Source organism: Argiope bruennichi, chromosome 3, assembly GCF_947563725.1.
Source record: "Argiope bruennichi chromosome 3, qqArgBrue1.1, whole genome shotgun sequence".
NCBI classification, from domain to species: domain Eukaryota; kingdom Metazoa; phylum Arthropoda; class Arachnida; order Araneae; family Araneidae; genus Argiope; species Argiope bruennichi.
In genome coordinates, this window is record NC_079153.1 from 101,069,204 (window position 1) to 101,082,842 (window position 13,639).

Here is a 13,639-nt window from a genome sequence, read left to right on the forward strand (position 1 = left end):
AAAGTAAGAGGGTATTTTTTTATTATTATTATCCTTAGATAGCAAAAATTTCCAAGAATTACCTGAAAATTAATCGCTGGGAAAATTTTACCTGAAAGAATACTCGTGGCTAAATTTCTTAAAATAAGAGTCATCTATTTATATTAATATTATAACACATTTGATAGAAATCACTGGCTTGTTTTAAAATCTACGTAAAACATTTTAAATAATTTTTAATAAATCTATAAAAAGTGTGAACACTTTTTTCTTTGTAATTTGTGTGTCCACAGTTTATTCTTATTTTAACTTTCGTATTCGCTACTTACAGTGGCATGTGTGTACTTTAGGTATCATTTGAAGTTATTCTAAAAAGCAGGTGTATTTTTTACATTTTAATTCAAAATATGAAGTAAGATATAAAATGTATTAAATATATGCACGCCTATTTATAATCGTATGAATGCTAATAAAAACTAATATTTTGCTTTATTAGCTCAGAAGAGATTTTAGAAACTTTCAGTATTCAAATATTTGTAGAGCCAAAATGGTAGTGCAAGTTAAATTGGGCGCGAAACGGGAGCAACCCATTACACTGCGCAAGATAGTGCGCAAGGTATCGATCTGGATCTGCTCCAGATTTTGTTGGGAACGGAGATTTCACGTGCTGTGCACGTGATCACCGAAAAGTGTGTCTATAAGGGGACAAGGTGAGCTTCGGAAACAATTATAGAGAAAGCATCCTCATCACTACAGAGCATCACTTAATGACATTAGAATTTTGCTACTTACGCTCTGTTTGTTGCTTTGTGAAACTTAGTCAGTTTTTAACATATTTGGAAAATAAGGAGATCTGTAAAATTGCTTCCAATCTTTGAAAATTGATAATTCTTACCAAATTTGACCGAAGAATGATAATATGTAATTTACGTACGCTGTGCTATTTTCGAATGCATAGGATTATTATGAATGAACTTTTTTAGTGCTAATTATTTAACAATAAAAGACTTTTAATGACAGAGAATGGTAATAATGATATAGATAATAACTTTTAAAACAGTCATTTTGTGATTGTCAGATTTTTTTTTTTTTTTTTTTTTTTTTTTACGTTTCTGCTGATTTAAATAAGGAAAAGGATAAACAGAATTATCGAAAGAAATTACCATTTATTTTTTTTGTATCAGATAAAAAATGAAAAGTTCTATAATTATTAATTTTACAAAATAAGTAGTTAGTAACTTGCTTAAATAACTGCTTTCAATAAAAACAAAAAATTTTTTTTTTTTATTTGAATTATAATTATTTTTTATTTCAATTTCCGAAGCCAATGTATTACCAGATATCCATTTAAAATAAATTAAATATCCAATATCAATGCGAACAATATTTAGCAAATTTCCTGGTCATTTAATAATTAAAATTAGTCAAGTTAATTCAGCTTTTGGCTGTTTGACTGACTTGGTAAACATATGTTATATTTATCCAGCAATTTATAAATTCAAAGGAATAATTCTTTGGATTTTTATTCAAAACAATTCACATTAATAAATTTTTAAAAAATAACAATATTTAATTTTTTTAAATAAATTTTAGAAAAGTTTACCTCTTGCTATCGTTATTCTCAGTAACAAAGCAATAGATGACCCAGATTAGCTAAGCCATTTCCGATGAGGTGTCTTTTTACCTTGGTTTTTTGAATGCTTGGATTAGAAAATTTAATCATTTAGTAAATTTATTCGTATTTCTTGTTAGTGAAAATTTTTATATATATGAGTGTGTGTGTGTGTAGAGATATTTTAAACTCCAATTTAAATCCAAATTAATTCCCAAAGTTTTATCTTAATTTAACCCATAGTAAGTTCATTCTAAAATATTCTCTTATTTCCTGATCTAATTCCACTTTCTCTACTTAATTAATTCAAGAGAAGCTTTGCAAAAAATTTTCACTTTCACACGCTCTGCGTGACGGGATAGAAAAATGTCATATATATATATATATATATATATATATATATATATATATATATATATATATATATATATATATATATATATATATATATATTTGCGATTTCAAAGTTTCTTCTTGTGAAAATATGTAAGATATCGCTTGCGGTTTATTTTAAGGTATATGATTTCATTTTTCTAAGATAAAAATTTTTTTGATAATTTTATAAGAGTTCAAGTTCATTTCCATGTTTACTAATTATAAAAATGAATATATGTGTGTGCTTGTTTGTTGGCGGTCCATAGATCAAACCGTTTGCCGCAGAGCTACCGTATTTAAAACATATTTACTTTGGAGAGGAAAAATGTGCATCTGGTAGTGATTTTTAATAAAAATTTAAATTCTAATTTTAATTGCTTAGGTATATAAGATTATTGATATTTTAAACTACATCGTTGATGTATTTTTAATTAATTTTTTAAAAAATATTTCAGTTGCATTTTTACGATAATATATTTCATTATTGAAGTGAAACTTAAATCGCTGTCATTGTTGCTACTAATATGTCATCTTGACATTTTTTTTTCCCCTATTGTTGATTATCAAGATATGAAAATTCGATTTGTGTGTGTGTGTTTATTTCAGTGTATGTATGTTCTTAACAACATTTTTTTATTTTATTTTATTTTTTTGTACTTGCAACCAAGGTTTAGCTTCAAAATCAAGCAATGGTGAAAAATATGTAAATTGCGTCCGCTTTTTTTAAAACTGCTACATTTTTCTGTGATGTAACTGGATATAAAGATATAAAAAAATTGAGGAAAAGCTTAGCACAATGAAAAAAGAATTGTAAGTTTCAGTTTCTAAAATGCAGAAGATATTAAGACAAAGCTATTAAAAATATTTAACTGAAATTTCTAGACCAAAAACCAGTGATTAAAAACTGTGAAACATAAATAGATTGTCATTTATTAAAATATATCTAGTTCTTCCAATGTATCGGCAGCTTTTCGATTTTTTGAAGATATTCGTCTGGTTTCCTTTAAAAGGGCTTTTTGCTGACAGAAAAATGGCTGTATCATCAACAAAAATACTAAGTTGAGTTCCTTTTTATTTCGGTGGTGCCGTTTACGTAGAAAACATGCATTATGCATATTATGCTGATAGCAGACCATATTAAGGGACCAAATATGAACTATTTTTTGTCTGATGATCCGTTGTGGAAGGGATACCCATAAATAACCTTTATGAGAAATAAAACCGAAGAGTCACAATAGTTCGATTTTGATTTTCAGCATCTAGCAGATAAGACATAAAAGTTTTTTTAAATATAAATATATAATTAAATTGGATAAAAAAATGTGACTGAATAATTTAATTTTTCTTGGCGAGGAAAAAAAAAGTATTAACGAATTAAATTATGTCTTCAGCTCTAACCATTTCTTTTTATTATGTTTTCGACTGCATAAATACGCTATTAACTACCATTAATATTGTATAGTATTTTTACTTTTATTTTCATATAAGACACTCAAAACAATGATCGACAAATCAGCAGGCGCTGTCGATAGTCGATGCCAACTAATCATTTTCAGAATTAATATCATACCATTCAAAATTATGTAACAATTTGTTGGGAAAACTAACCTTTATATTATCCTTATTAAAATCAATGGGAATGGTCTCCATAAAACTTTCTAGCAGATTCGCCTTACACGGTATCGGTGCATAGTAGTTACGAAATATTAACATTCGGAGTGAATTTAGCATTTTTATAAATCTATCATGTGATCCTTGCGAGATATTAGACAATTAATCCCTGGCATGCGTTAATAGTATCCAAAAATCGATTTTCGTTTTAGACACGCTTTTCTCCACTGAAACAAAAATTTGACACAAAACTGCACTTGTAGTCACAAAACCTCACAGCAAATTTGATATTTTATATCACTGCGTTTTTAAATTATCGTGGTTACTTATTTTTGAATGTACAGACTGACAGACAGTCAATCAACGATTGGATTCGGCTCAAAATCTAACTGATGTCAACACTATAGGTGTTAAATATGTATACCGAATTTTATCTATCTATCTCTCTTTAGTTTGTAATTATCGTGTCAACCTATATTCAAACAGCCAGACAGACGGACTTCCACCGAATAGTTTTTACTGAAAACTTGACTAGAAATCTGCAAATTTGGTGTAAAGACCGTATACCAAATTTCGAAAGTATAGCTCAAATCATTTTTTAGTTATCTTCGTTACAGACAGACAGACATTTTCAAAAGATGTGTTTTTCGAACTCAGAAAGGCCTGAAGCGTAAAGATTCCGAAAATCTGGAGTTCGAATTTTTTTGGCGATTACTATGTTTTCTCTAAACTTGGTATACTAGAACGTAAAAAACTTGGTTTCAATCCTGTTATGTCGACTATAAAAAAAAAGGCAGACATCAATAAATGTTTCAAGAAGGAAAAAAAAAGAAAGCCTAAATATTATCTTGTGGCGATGATATATTTTAATCGATAATTGTATCTAAAGATAAAATGAAGTGTTAAAATCAAACCACTCGATTGCAAATGATTTAAATGTTGAGTGAAATGATAAAACCAGGATATCCTTTTGCTGCAATAGAAGGATAATGACCTCAATAGTCGACCGTTTTTCTTCAAGGACCAAAAAATCAAAAGTGTCAATGGCTTATTGAACCTGATCATGTTATTTTCTGTGCTTGTGCCTTTGACCTATTGGTGAACCCGAAATCATGCCAAGGACGCATTATTAAAGCGTAACGCGAGAGTTGAATCTTTTCTTCTCCTATATTAATTTGAACTTTAACATTTATCCTGTCGCAGTTTTTGTTCAGTTTTTAACAGGCTGACAATGACAATTCTGTGAAACCTTTTGAAGTAATTACAGCAAAGAAAGTATTACGTGTTTGAATCTCGATGCCAATTTTTTAATTAATTCTTATTTTTAAATTCATTTTAAATTAAAATTTTTTAATTGTGTTTATATAATAAAATACAAAGCACATCTATTAAAAATATTTTAGAATATTTTAATATTAAAAATAGGTTTTTGATGTACATAAATTGATTTCTTCCATATTGTAGTTAAAAGCGGTATCTGGAATCAAATTAAATCTCTAAAACTTATGCAATGAAACTTCTTTATTTTATCGTTCACATTGTACACTGCTTTTGATTTATTTCTATTTTTTCAATATTTGGGAAAATCTTTATATTATCGCAGATATTCAATTATACTTTGCTTAGTGAAATAGGAGAAACGCTTTCAAGGATATGAATCTAATTCACAATGGCTTATTTCAATTCTGTAGTTGAATGAATTTCGATATTGAATTAATGATCCGATATTAAATTTTAATTTCAGTAAAATTTTGATTTTTCAAAAATCAAAATTTTGACAATTTTAATTAAAAAAATTTTTTCGAAACAAACATATAAAATAGCAGCTCATTGCATTTTGAATCTCGGATTGATAGGTTGTCGTTTGTGAACGACACTTGAAGACAGTTTCTACTAACAAAGAAGCTTCATTGTACTGTCAATAATCTACAATTATACTGGAATTTAAATTTTTTATGAATAAGAAATCATTGAATGACCTTACAAATTTCAAATTCATTAGATATATTCTGAATTATGGAGGTCTGTTGTGTTACAGAAAAATTTATTTTAACTTATGATTGGTCTTTATGTTTTTTTTTTTCGGAAGAATTGTAGTACTTAAGATTTGTATTTCTTGAAGAACCTGTATTTAAATTTAATTGTACTGAAAATGCAAATTTTGAGTGATAAAGAATTTTGCTACTTAAAATTTGTATACTTCTGAAAAAACGTATTTCTTTAATTTAATCGTTTATCATATACGTCGATCCAATCGGCCAGCAAATGAGTCGAAAGGAAAAGAAAAATTTTTAATTTGTGAAGAAGAGAGTGTGCGCGTGCGTATTAGTTCTGTACAAGCTCCGTAGTTTGACCTAGAATTACTGAAACTAGCATTTGTATAGATTGGGAAAGATTGGAGAAATGGGCATATCGGATGGATTTGCTTTGAAATTTTAATTAATTAATAACTGAACAACATTTTTCCGTGATAAATTTCGAAATTATAATAGCACAAGGCTAAATTTCATGTTATTTTAAAATTTAAAAAAATGACTTTTTTTGAAGTATACCAATTTAACTGTCTTTCGATTTTTTCCCCTGAATTTCCTGTATTTTTAATGTGCTTTTTTTACATAATTTTCAAAATTAGTTTAAATAAAACATGTTCTATGCTTGACTAAATTGAAATCCCGTGATATTCTTTCTTTATTAAAGTTAAAGAAGAAAGAGTCTTTTTTTTTTATCTGTGCAGTTTACATGAAAAATAAAAAGAAGTGAATTTATATGCTGAGAAAGTTAGCATGCAGTTAGAATTTAGATTATCTGATCAGTTACATTTTCAATAACTCTATGATGTCATTGTACAATTCAATTAAGGATATATATGTACAAAATAAATTATTTAAAAAGAAAGACTATTAAAAGAACTCCGTCTATCTGTCGTAGTATGAAAAGACTTTGTTAAAGGAATCATGAACAACAAGTTATACATAAAGGATTTTATCGTAATTGAATGCAACCAATATTATCATCAAACTATTTGGTTTTTAAAGGTGGCTAATACAAAATAAATATTATAAATACAACACATATTAATGTAAAATAAAAATTGTTGCATCCCGCTCGAATAGAAAAATTCATCACTTCATTTTGTTTGAAAATTTATTTTGCTTCAAAAAATAAATTTATAAAAGCCTGATGTCAAAAGTGTGAAAAAAATGCAATATTTTAAAGTGAATGAGAATTTTTTTTTAAAAAATCCGAAGTGCTAACAAAATTTCCACAGAAAAACTATATTAAGTGATTAAAAGTTCAGAAAAATTTTTGATCAGAAACCAATAAACTATCTGGTTGAGAAATGCATCAGTCTTCATCTCGAAAGTACTTCGGTAAGAAATAGTTGGAACTCCCTTTGAATAGAAATGGCCGATTTTGTGTCACTAGATCACAAAAACTCATTGTGGCTTTATTTTATTGAAGCAATTTCATTAAAAATTAATTTTTGACTCTGCGCTTACGTTCACACTTTCATCTTGACAACAGACGATGAAAAGAATTTAAGAATAAGGGAATGAAATAATAAAAATTCTACTTTACTATTTTCGATGATTACTTCATGGTAACTTTTTGTAATAACAGAAAAGCATTTTGCTGGGCCATTTCTTCTTAATTTTAATTATTATTTAAAGATTAAGCTAAATTTTCCTATCATTAGTAGCTTTTGATCAGAATGGCAATGAGTAACTTATTAAATTTAACCTCTATTTATTTTATTATGATAATGTTTACAAAATAGCATAGTGTTGCGAATTTATAATGTTGCTTCCCTGCACTGTAAATGTCTGATAAGAAGGATAGTTTTACAGAGGTAGTAAAGACTGTTAAATGGATGCTGTGTCGATGACGTCCAGCATTGCCTTTAGCGACAACTTGAATTTAGCTATTTTGCTGACAAAAATATAGTATGCCGAATCTTGTTGATAGTTCCAGTATAACTCGAGTTCCAGTGTTTGTTCTAGAACATTCAATGCTCTATCATAGAGGTTATAAAAACCAGAGAGATGGAACTCTAAGAGTAATCAGCAGCTGAGTTGAGTCCAAACAAGTAGTTGAGTGAAGTCTACAGCGAGTTCTCATTCAGCGCTTTACGCTGTTGTGGTTGCTTATTAGCGATTTTCTGCTTGTGTGTTGTTGTTTACTGGAAGTGCTGTTTTGCTACTGTATTCGTGTTTTCATATAGAATAACGTGTTCTTTACCCATTTCACCGTATAATCTACGGACTAATTTTGAAGATTTTCTTTAACAATACGAATGATGAAAAGCTCGCTCAAAACTCCAAGCAACTTTGGTTAAAGCGCTCTACTAAATTAACAGTTGGATTTCGAGCTTCAAAATATTGCATATAATTCTTAAATAGTTGGTGCTCCCAAAGGTTTTATTCAATTTTTAATTAAAAATAATAAAAATAACGTTTTTCATCAATTATTTCGATTCATATTATTTTGTAAACACCATTTGCACATCCATTTAAAATTCAAAAAGTAAGATTTTTATTGATACTAATTTTAATTCCATACAATTTTCCTAATTTTAAACAATACATTCTATGTTTAAGTAATGGATTTATAATCACACATTCAGAAACTTTTTATCCTTTCCCTTTTTACTGTATTATAAATTTTCGCATACTTTTTACTGTGAAGTGCTTAATATATTAAAGAAAAGTAATATAAAAGTGAAGTGCATAAATTATTTATGCGTTATAGTAATTCATACAACTCAATATTTTTTTTTTTGATGATATCACTCACGATTATTATGGAACACAAAGAATAGGTTAGAAAAGGCTCTCTGTCAATTAATTAAATAGATAATTATTTATTAATTGCGAATTACTACCAAATATGAGAAAATAGTACATGTTATTTCCCCTAACAAATGCAAATATATTTTAAATTATTTTATTCGACTTCAAATTCCCATTTCTAGTATTTAAATATAGTTTTTTCGATCTTTAAAAATTATTAATAATCATGAGGAAAACTAGCTTTCGGCAATTTTTAAAATTCTTCTGCTGCGTTACAATTCTTCTAGAAGATAATAGACTCAAATATTGTCTCGTGAAATTAATATTATCATTTTGATTCCAATAAAATTTTTGGCGATAAGAATTTTTTTTAAAGCAAACCTGCTTCATGAATTTCTAATTAAGACGTTTTGTGAGAAAAAAGCCTTATAACTAATCCCGATAGTATTTAAATCCATAAACAATCTTAATTGACTTTTATATCACATACAAAAGACATTCATGGCTTTTCGACAAGAGTTCTTTCTCGGAATAAGCAATGAGACTGTCATGCGTTTCTGGAATTTCACATGAAATAGAAATGAAAAGAACACTGAAACAAAAGAAAGGCTTACATTTGCTAGAATAACGACAATGTGATAAAAACAGGCAATAGAAAAGCTGTTAGAAATACAGAGGCTGCTTTAGGTTGCAAAGTATTAAAGTTGTCACGTAATAAGAAACTAATATTAATAAAAAAGAAAACATAATAATGTCTCACTCTAACAGAAGCTGTTAGAAGTACAGAGTTGCTTTAGGTATTAAAGCTGTCACGTGATAAGAAAATAATATTAATAAAAAAGAAAACATAATAATGTCTCGCTCTAACAACATCGTGTATAGAAATTCAGCTTAACCGAAATCAATTATTTAAAAAATTCTTTGAATGAAAAACCTAAAGAAAGAATTCATTCCAGTTTTGTGTTGAATTTAATTGATTTTTCAGCGGTTTTCAAAAAATTTCTATTCTACTTTTTTTTTAATGAAAAAATTATTATTATTTCATTGCAGTGTTTTCTATTCTGAAATTGCAGTAAAGTTTTGTAAGTCAAATCATGGACGCTCAAAAATTCATTGGATCTATTAATAAAAATTATTTTTGTTAATAAAGATGCTTTCCTTCGTTGCTTTTAATTTATCTAATGCACTACATGTGTTACAGATGTACGACATATCTTCAATTTATTAGGATATATCTCATATTCAGTTTGAACGCATCCTTTGTTTGTAGCTGTGAGTGAACTGGAAATACCATAGACTGAGGATACCATCTATTTCAATACCTTCAGTAGGTAATGAAACAGACTGTTGTATAGATGTTGCCCATATGACAAAGGAATGCCACCAATGAACATGATTACATATGCAAACAAAACTTTAAGCTTCATTATGTATTTTGATCAAATTTTTTATTCTTATTCCTCTCTACAAGGAAATTATAGTTATTTGTAACCAGTGCAATTGTTTTGGATAACATTATATATATATTATATGTATATAATGCAAGTAAATTTTAGCAGTTGCGTGGCCGAATAGAATGGACTTCTTTAATTTTAAACATCGATTCATTTCACCACGGGGGATATAATTTACGTACAGTGGTAAGAAATACATCAATCTACATCGCAACACCAGAGCAGAAGAGATCAAAATTTTTCCCTTTGGCAGTTTTACTCTGAGATTTTGATAAGGATTTCTTTGACACTTGAAGGTGTGGCAAAATGGGATGTGCGAAGATAGAATCTGGGACCTTGCGATTCGCAGCCCAGCAACATGACCACAATACAAAAGCAAATGCTCGGGTAGCATAGCTGTTAACTGGCTTATAAGCTTTCACCACAGACTCTCCCTCCAGTGAGTCGGAGGTGAGACGAACGATATGGCTGTTGAGTCTAATGCGCCTGTACCCATTTGTGTAGCGCCAAGCGTTATGGCGAGCGTGTGTGGGTGAGTGATTGCTGATGCTGTTGCGCCAAGTGAGTCTGGCGACTTTGGTTGCTGCGTCAAGTGAGTCTGACGACTTTGGTTGCGGGTAAATGGCGCCACAACAGCTGTACGAAGGTTGAAGGTTTATCGTCAGAGGTCACCAATGTGGCGAATTGGGATGTGCGAAGACAGAACCTGGGACCTTGCGGTTCGCAGCCCAGTAACATGACCACAATACAAAAACTATTTCTCGGGTAGCATAGCTGTTAAATGGCTTATAAGTTTTCACCACAAATTCTTAGGGATGGGAAATTTAGGTATAAAAGAATGTTGTAAGCATTACGAATTTTTATTTCTTCACTCGTAGCGTAGGAAAATGCTGAAATCATCAGTTTTCTAGAGCATGTGTAGAATTAATTAAATAAAAAGGGAGAATTGGATCAGGAAATAAAAGATCATTTTAGAATGAAGTTAATATGAGCTAAATTATAAATAAAAAAATTCTTAAAAAATTACTTAAGATAAAAATTTGGAAATTACTTAAGATTTAAATTATATTAAGGAAATCATTACATATATAGAGTTGTATCAGTTACATATTTAAAAGGCATATGTTAGTGATGGATGTATAAACTAGTACCCCAATATTACATTTTTTACGCGAAAAAGTAAAAATATTTCTCAGGTTGATCGTTTGTTATACTTTCGAATAACCTCTTCTTCTCTTTGCGATGAATAATATTTAGTTTATAAACCACTTCATAAAGAAACACATTAACTTCAGGCACAACGTTCTCGTGGCATTCTTCTAGACAACATAATCTAATAATGATTGAAAATAAGAGCGATGCAGCGAAGTAACGAGCTGTGTAAATTACTTGTGGACAATGCAACATAAAACATGCAAAAGATGGTTGCTGTTGAAGAAACACAGCCCTGTGGAACGTTAAGTCTCTGGTGGGAAACGGCTGAATGTCATTTCGTGAACATACAACTCTTCCCATTATTTGTTCGGGACTAGTTGAAAGATCCGCATCAAGATGAATGTATGGTTACACAATACATGTTTTTCGGAATAGTTGCTCGAGTTGTGTGATTGCAAAACTTTTTTTAGCAATCATTGATATATTGTTACTAACCATTGCAAAATACATAGTTTGTTGTTAAACTTTCGACTCAAACAATCGTATATTAAATTTTGCATAGAAATTCTTATCATTGCAGAAGAAATAGACGTTTATGCAAGACACTGCAAGATCGGTTTAATAAAGTTGATCTCAGTTTGTTATTTTTAAATAACACATTAACATATTTACTATTGTTTAAATTTTAAAACATTATCCGTTTTTAATGACCATCTGATTCGTTTGTTTTTCAATTAAATCGTTTATGCAGAAGTTAATGCTAATGAATTCTTCAGCAAGGTATTCTAAGCATTATATGAATATGGACATTAAAATTGTGTTATTTAATGCTTTACACTTGTTCTCTTTGTTATGCACATGAATCTACCTATTGAAGTCAAATACATTGATATCATTGTATCATTAAAAACATTGTTCATTAAACATCTATCTTTGCTATGCTTTAACTTCATTTCCTTATTTTTCAAATAACCTGGGAAGATGATAAAGTGAATCTTTCTTAAACTTTCTCAAAATTATGAGATTAAATATTTAGCTAAATAATGAAAATAGTATGAATACCACTGTAACAATGAAATAAATTGTAATTACCACTGTAACAATGAAATAAATTGTAATTACCACTGTAACAATGAAATAAATTGTAATTACCACTGTAACAATGAAATCAAAATTATGTAAAAAAATACTTTAAAAATGTTTAAAATTTCAGTCTAATTCATAGATTTCGCATTAGAAAAGCCTACACATTTCACAATAAAAAAAAGTCTATGAAATAGATATTTCACTACTGAAATATCTATTTCTTAGTGTGAAATAGATATTTTATATTTTACTACTTTAATATACACTTTCCACAATAGAAAAATCTATAAAATAGACATCAAAGTTCTGAAGTCAGAAAACTTGTAATGCTTTCAGACGCTGAAGAGAAATTGAATCAAACCAGAAAGAATTTAAAGTAAATTATTTTCAGCATTTTCCGAACAATATGAAAATTATTTTCATAGAGTAAAATCCTGAACAAAATTAATGTGGCTCGAAAAATTAAATACTCTTCGAATCTCAAAGTATTTTATTAAAAATTTATTTCTAATAAAATGCAATTAATTAGAAACTGATTTATTTAATCAGACTTCCAATTCACATAAACTATCATTTAATTTAGTTTATTTCATAATTAGTAACTTTTTAATTCCAGAATATTAATTATATTATTTGAATTAATCGTAGTTTTTTTATATATTTTGATGCAACAACACTATAAAGTTTCATAAATTGGAAATTTTTGACGATCCCAATTGTATTATAAAATTTCAATAATACGGATATTTTTTCCAGTATATAAATAATATTTAAATTTCTATAAATTTTAGATATAAGATACATATATTTTAACTATATCTTACAATATTTGTCGAATCGAGTAATGTAAGTTTAAAATAAATTTGAAAGATGCGTAAGGACTTTTTTCGGAAAAGACTTTTGATGTTAAATTAATTCATTTTTGAAAAATTAATTCATTTTTTTCTTTCAAAAGAATGAATATTAGTGTAAAAGGTTCATATACAGAAAGCCAAAAATTTAAATAAAATTTGAAAAACTAATACATTAACAACTTACAACAGAAATCAAAGTTTTAGTACTCAACTTAATTTAAATAGATATTGAATCTTGTCAATTGAAGGAAGTTTCATTATTGTAACCAATTAATAAAATAACTTTTCATTTCCTTAGTTGCAATTAATTAAACAGCAAGATTAAAAGTAAAATTTATCATTTAGTTCCATGGAAAACAGAAAAAACTTGTAATGAGTGGAAAAATTCAACATTTCAATTGACAATTTTAAATATGAAACTTTGATGCCATACTACTAAATGTTTATGCAAAAGTTAATCAAAATGTGTTTACAGTTTTAAGATTTTATTTATTAATCATGGCTTAGTATGAAAATATAAATGTGTAAAGTATGGGTCAAGGACTTAGATTCGCTTCTCTTCACTTGGATACCTCCCGAATATTTTGAGCAAATCAATACGTGGTATATAACCTTGGGTGCGTTCAAATATTCTGATCAATAATTTCCATTTTTCAGACAGCCATCAGACACAACTCATTTACAAATAACCTTCGATCTTATGTTAATTTCAATAAGCAATAA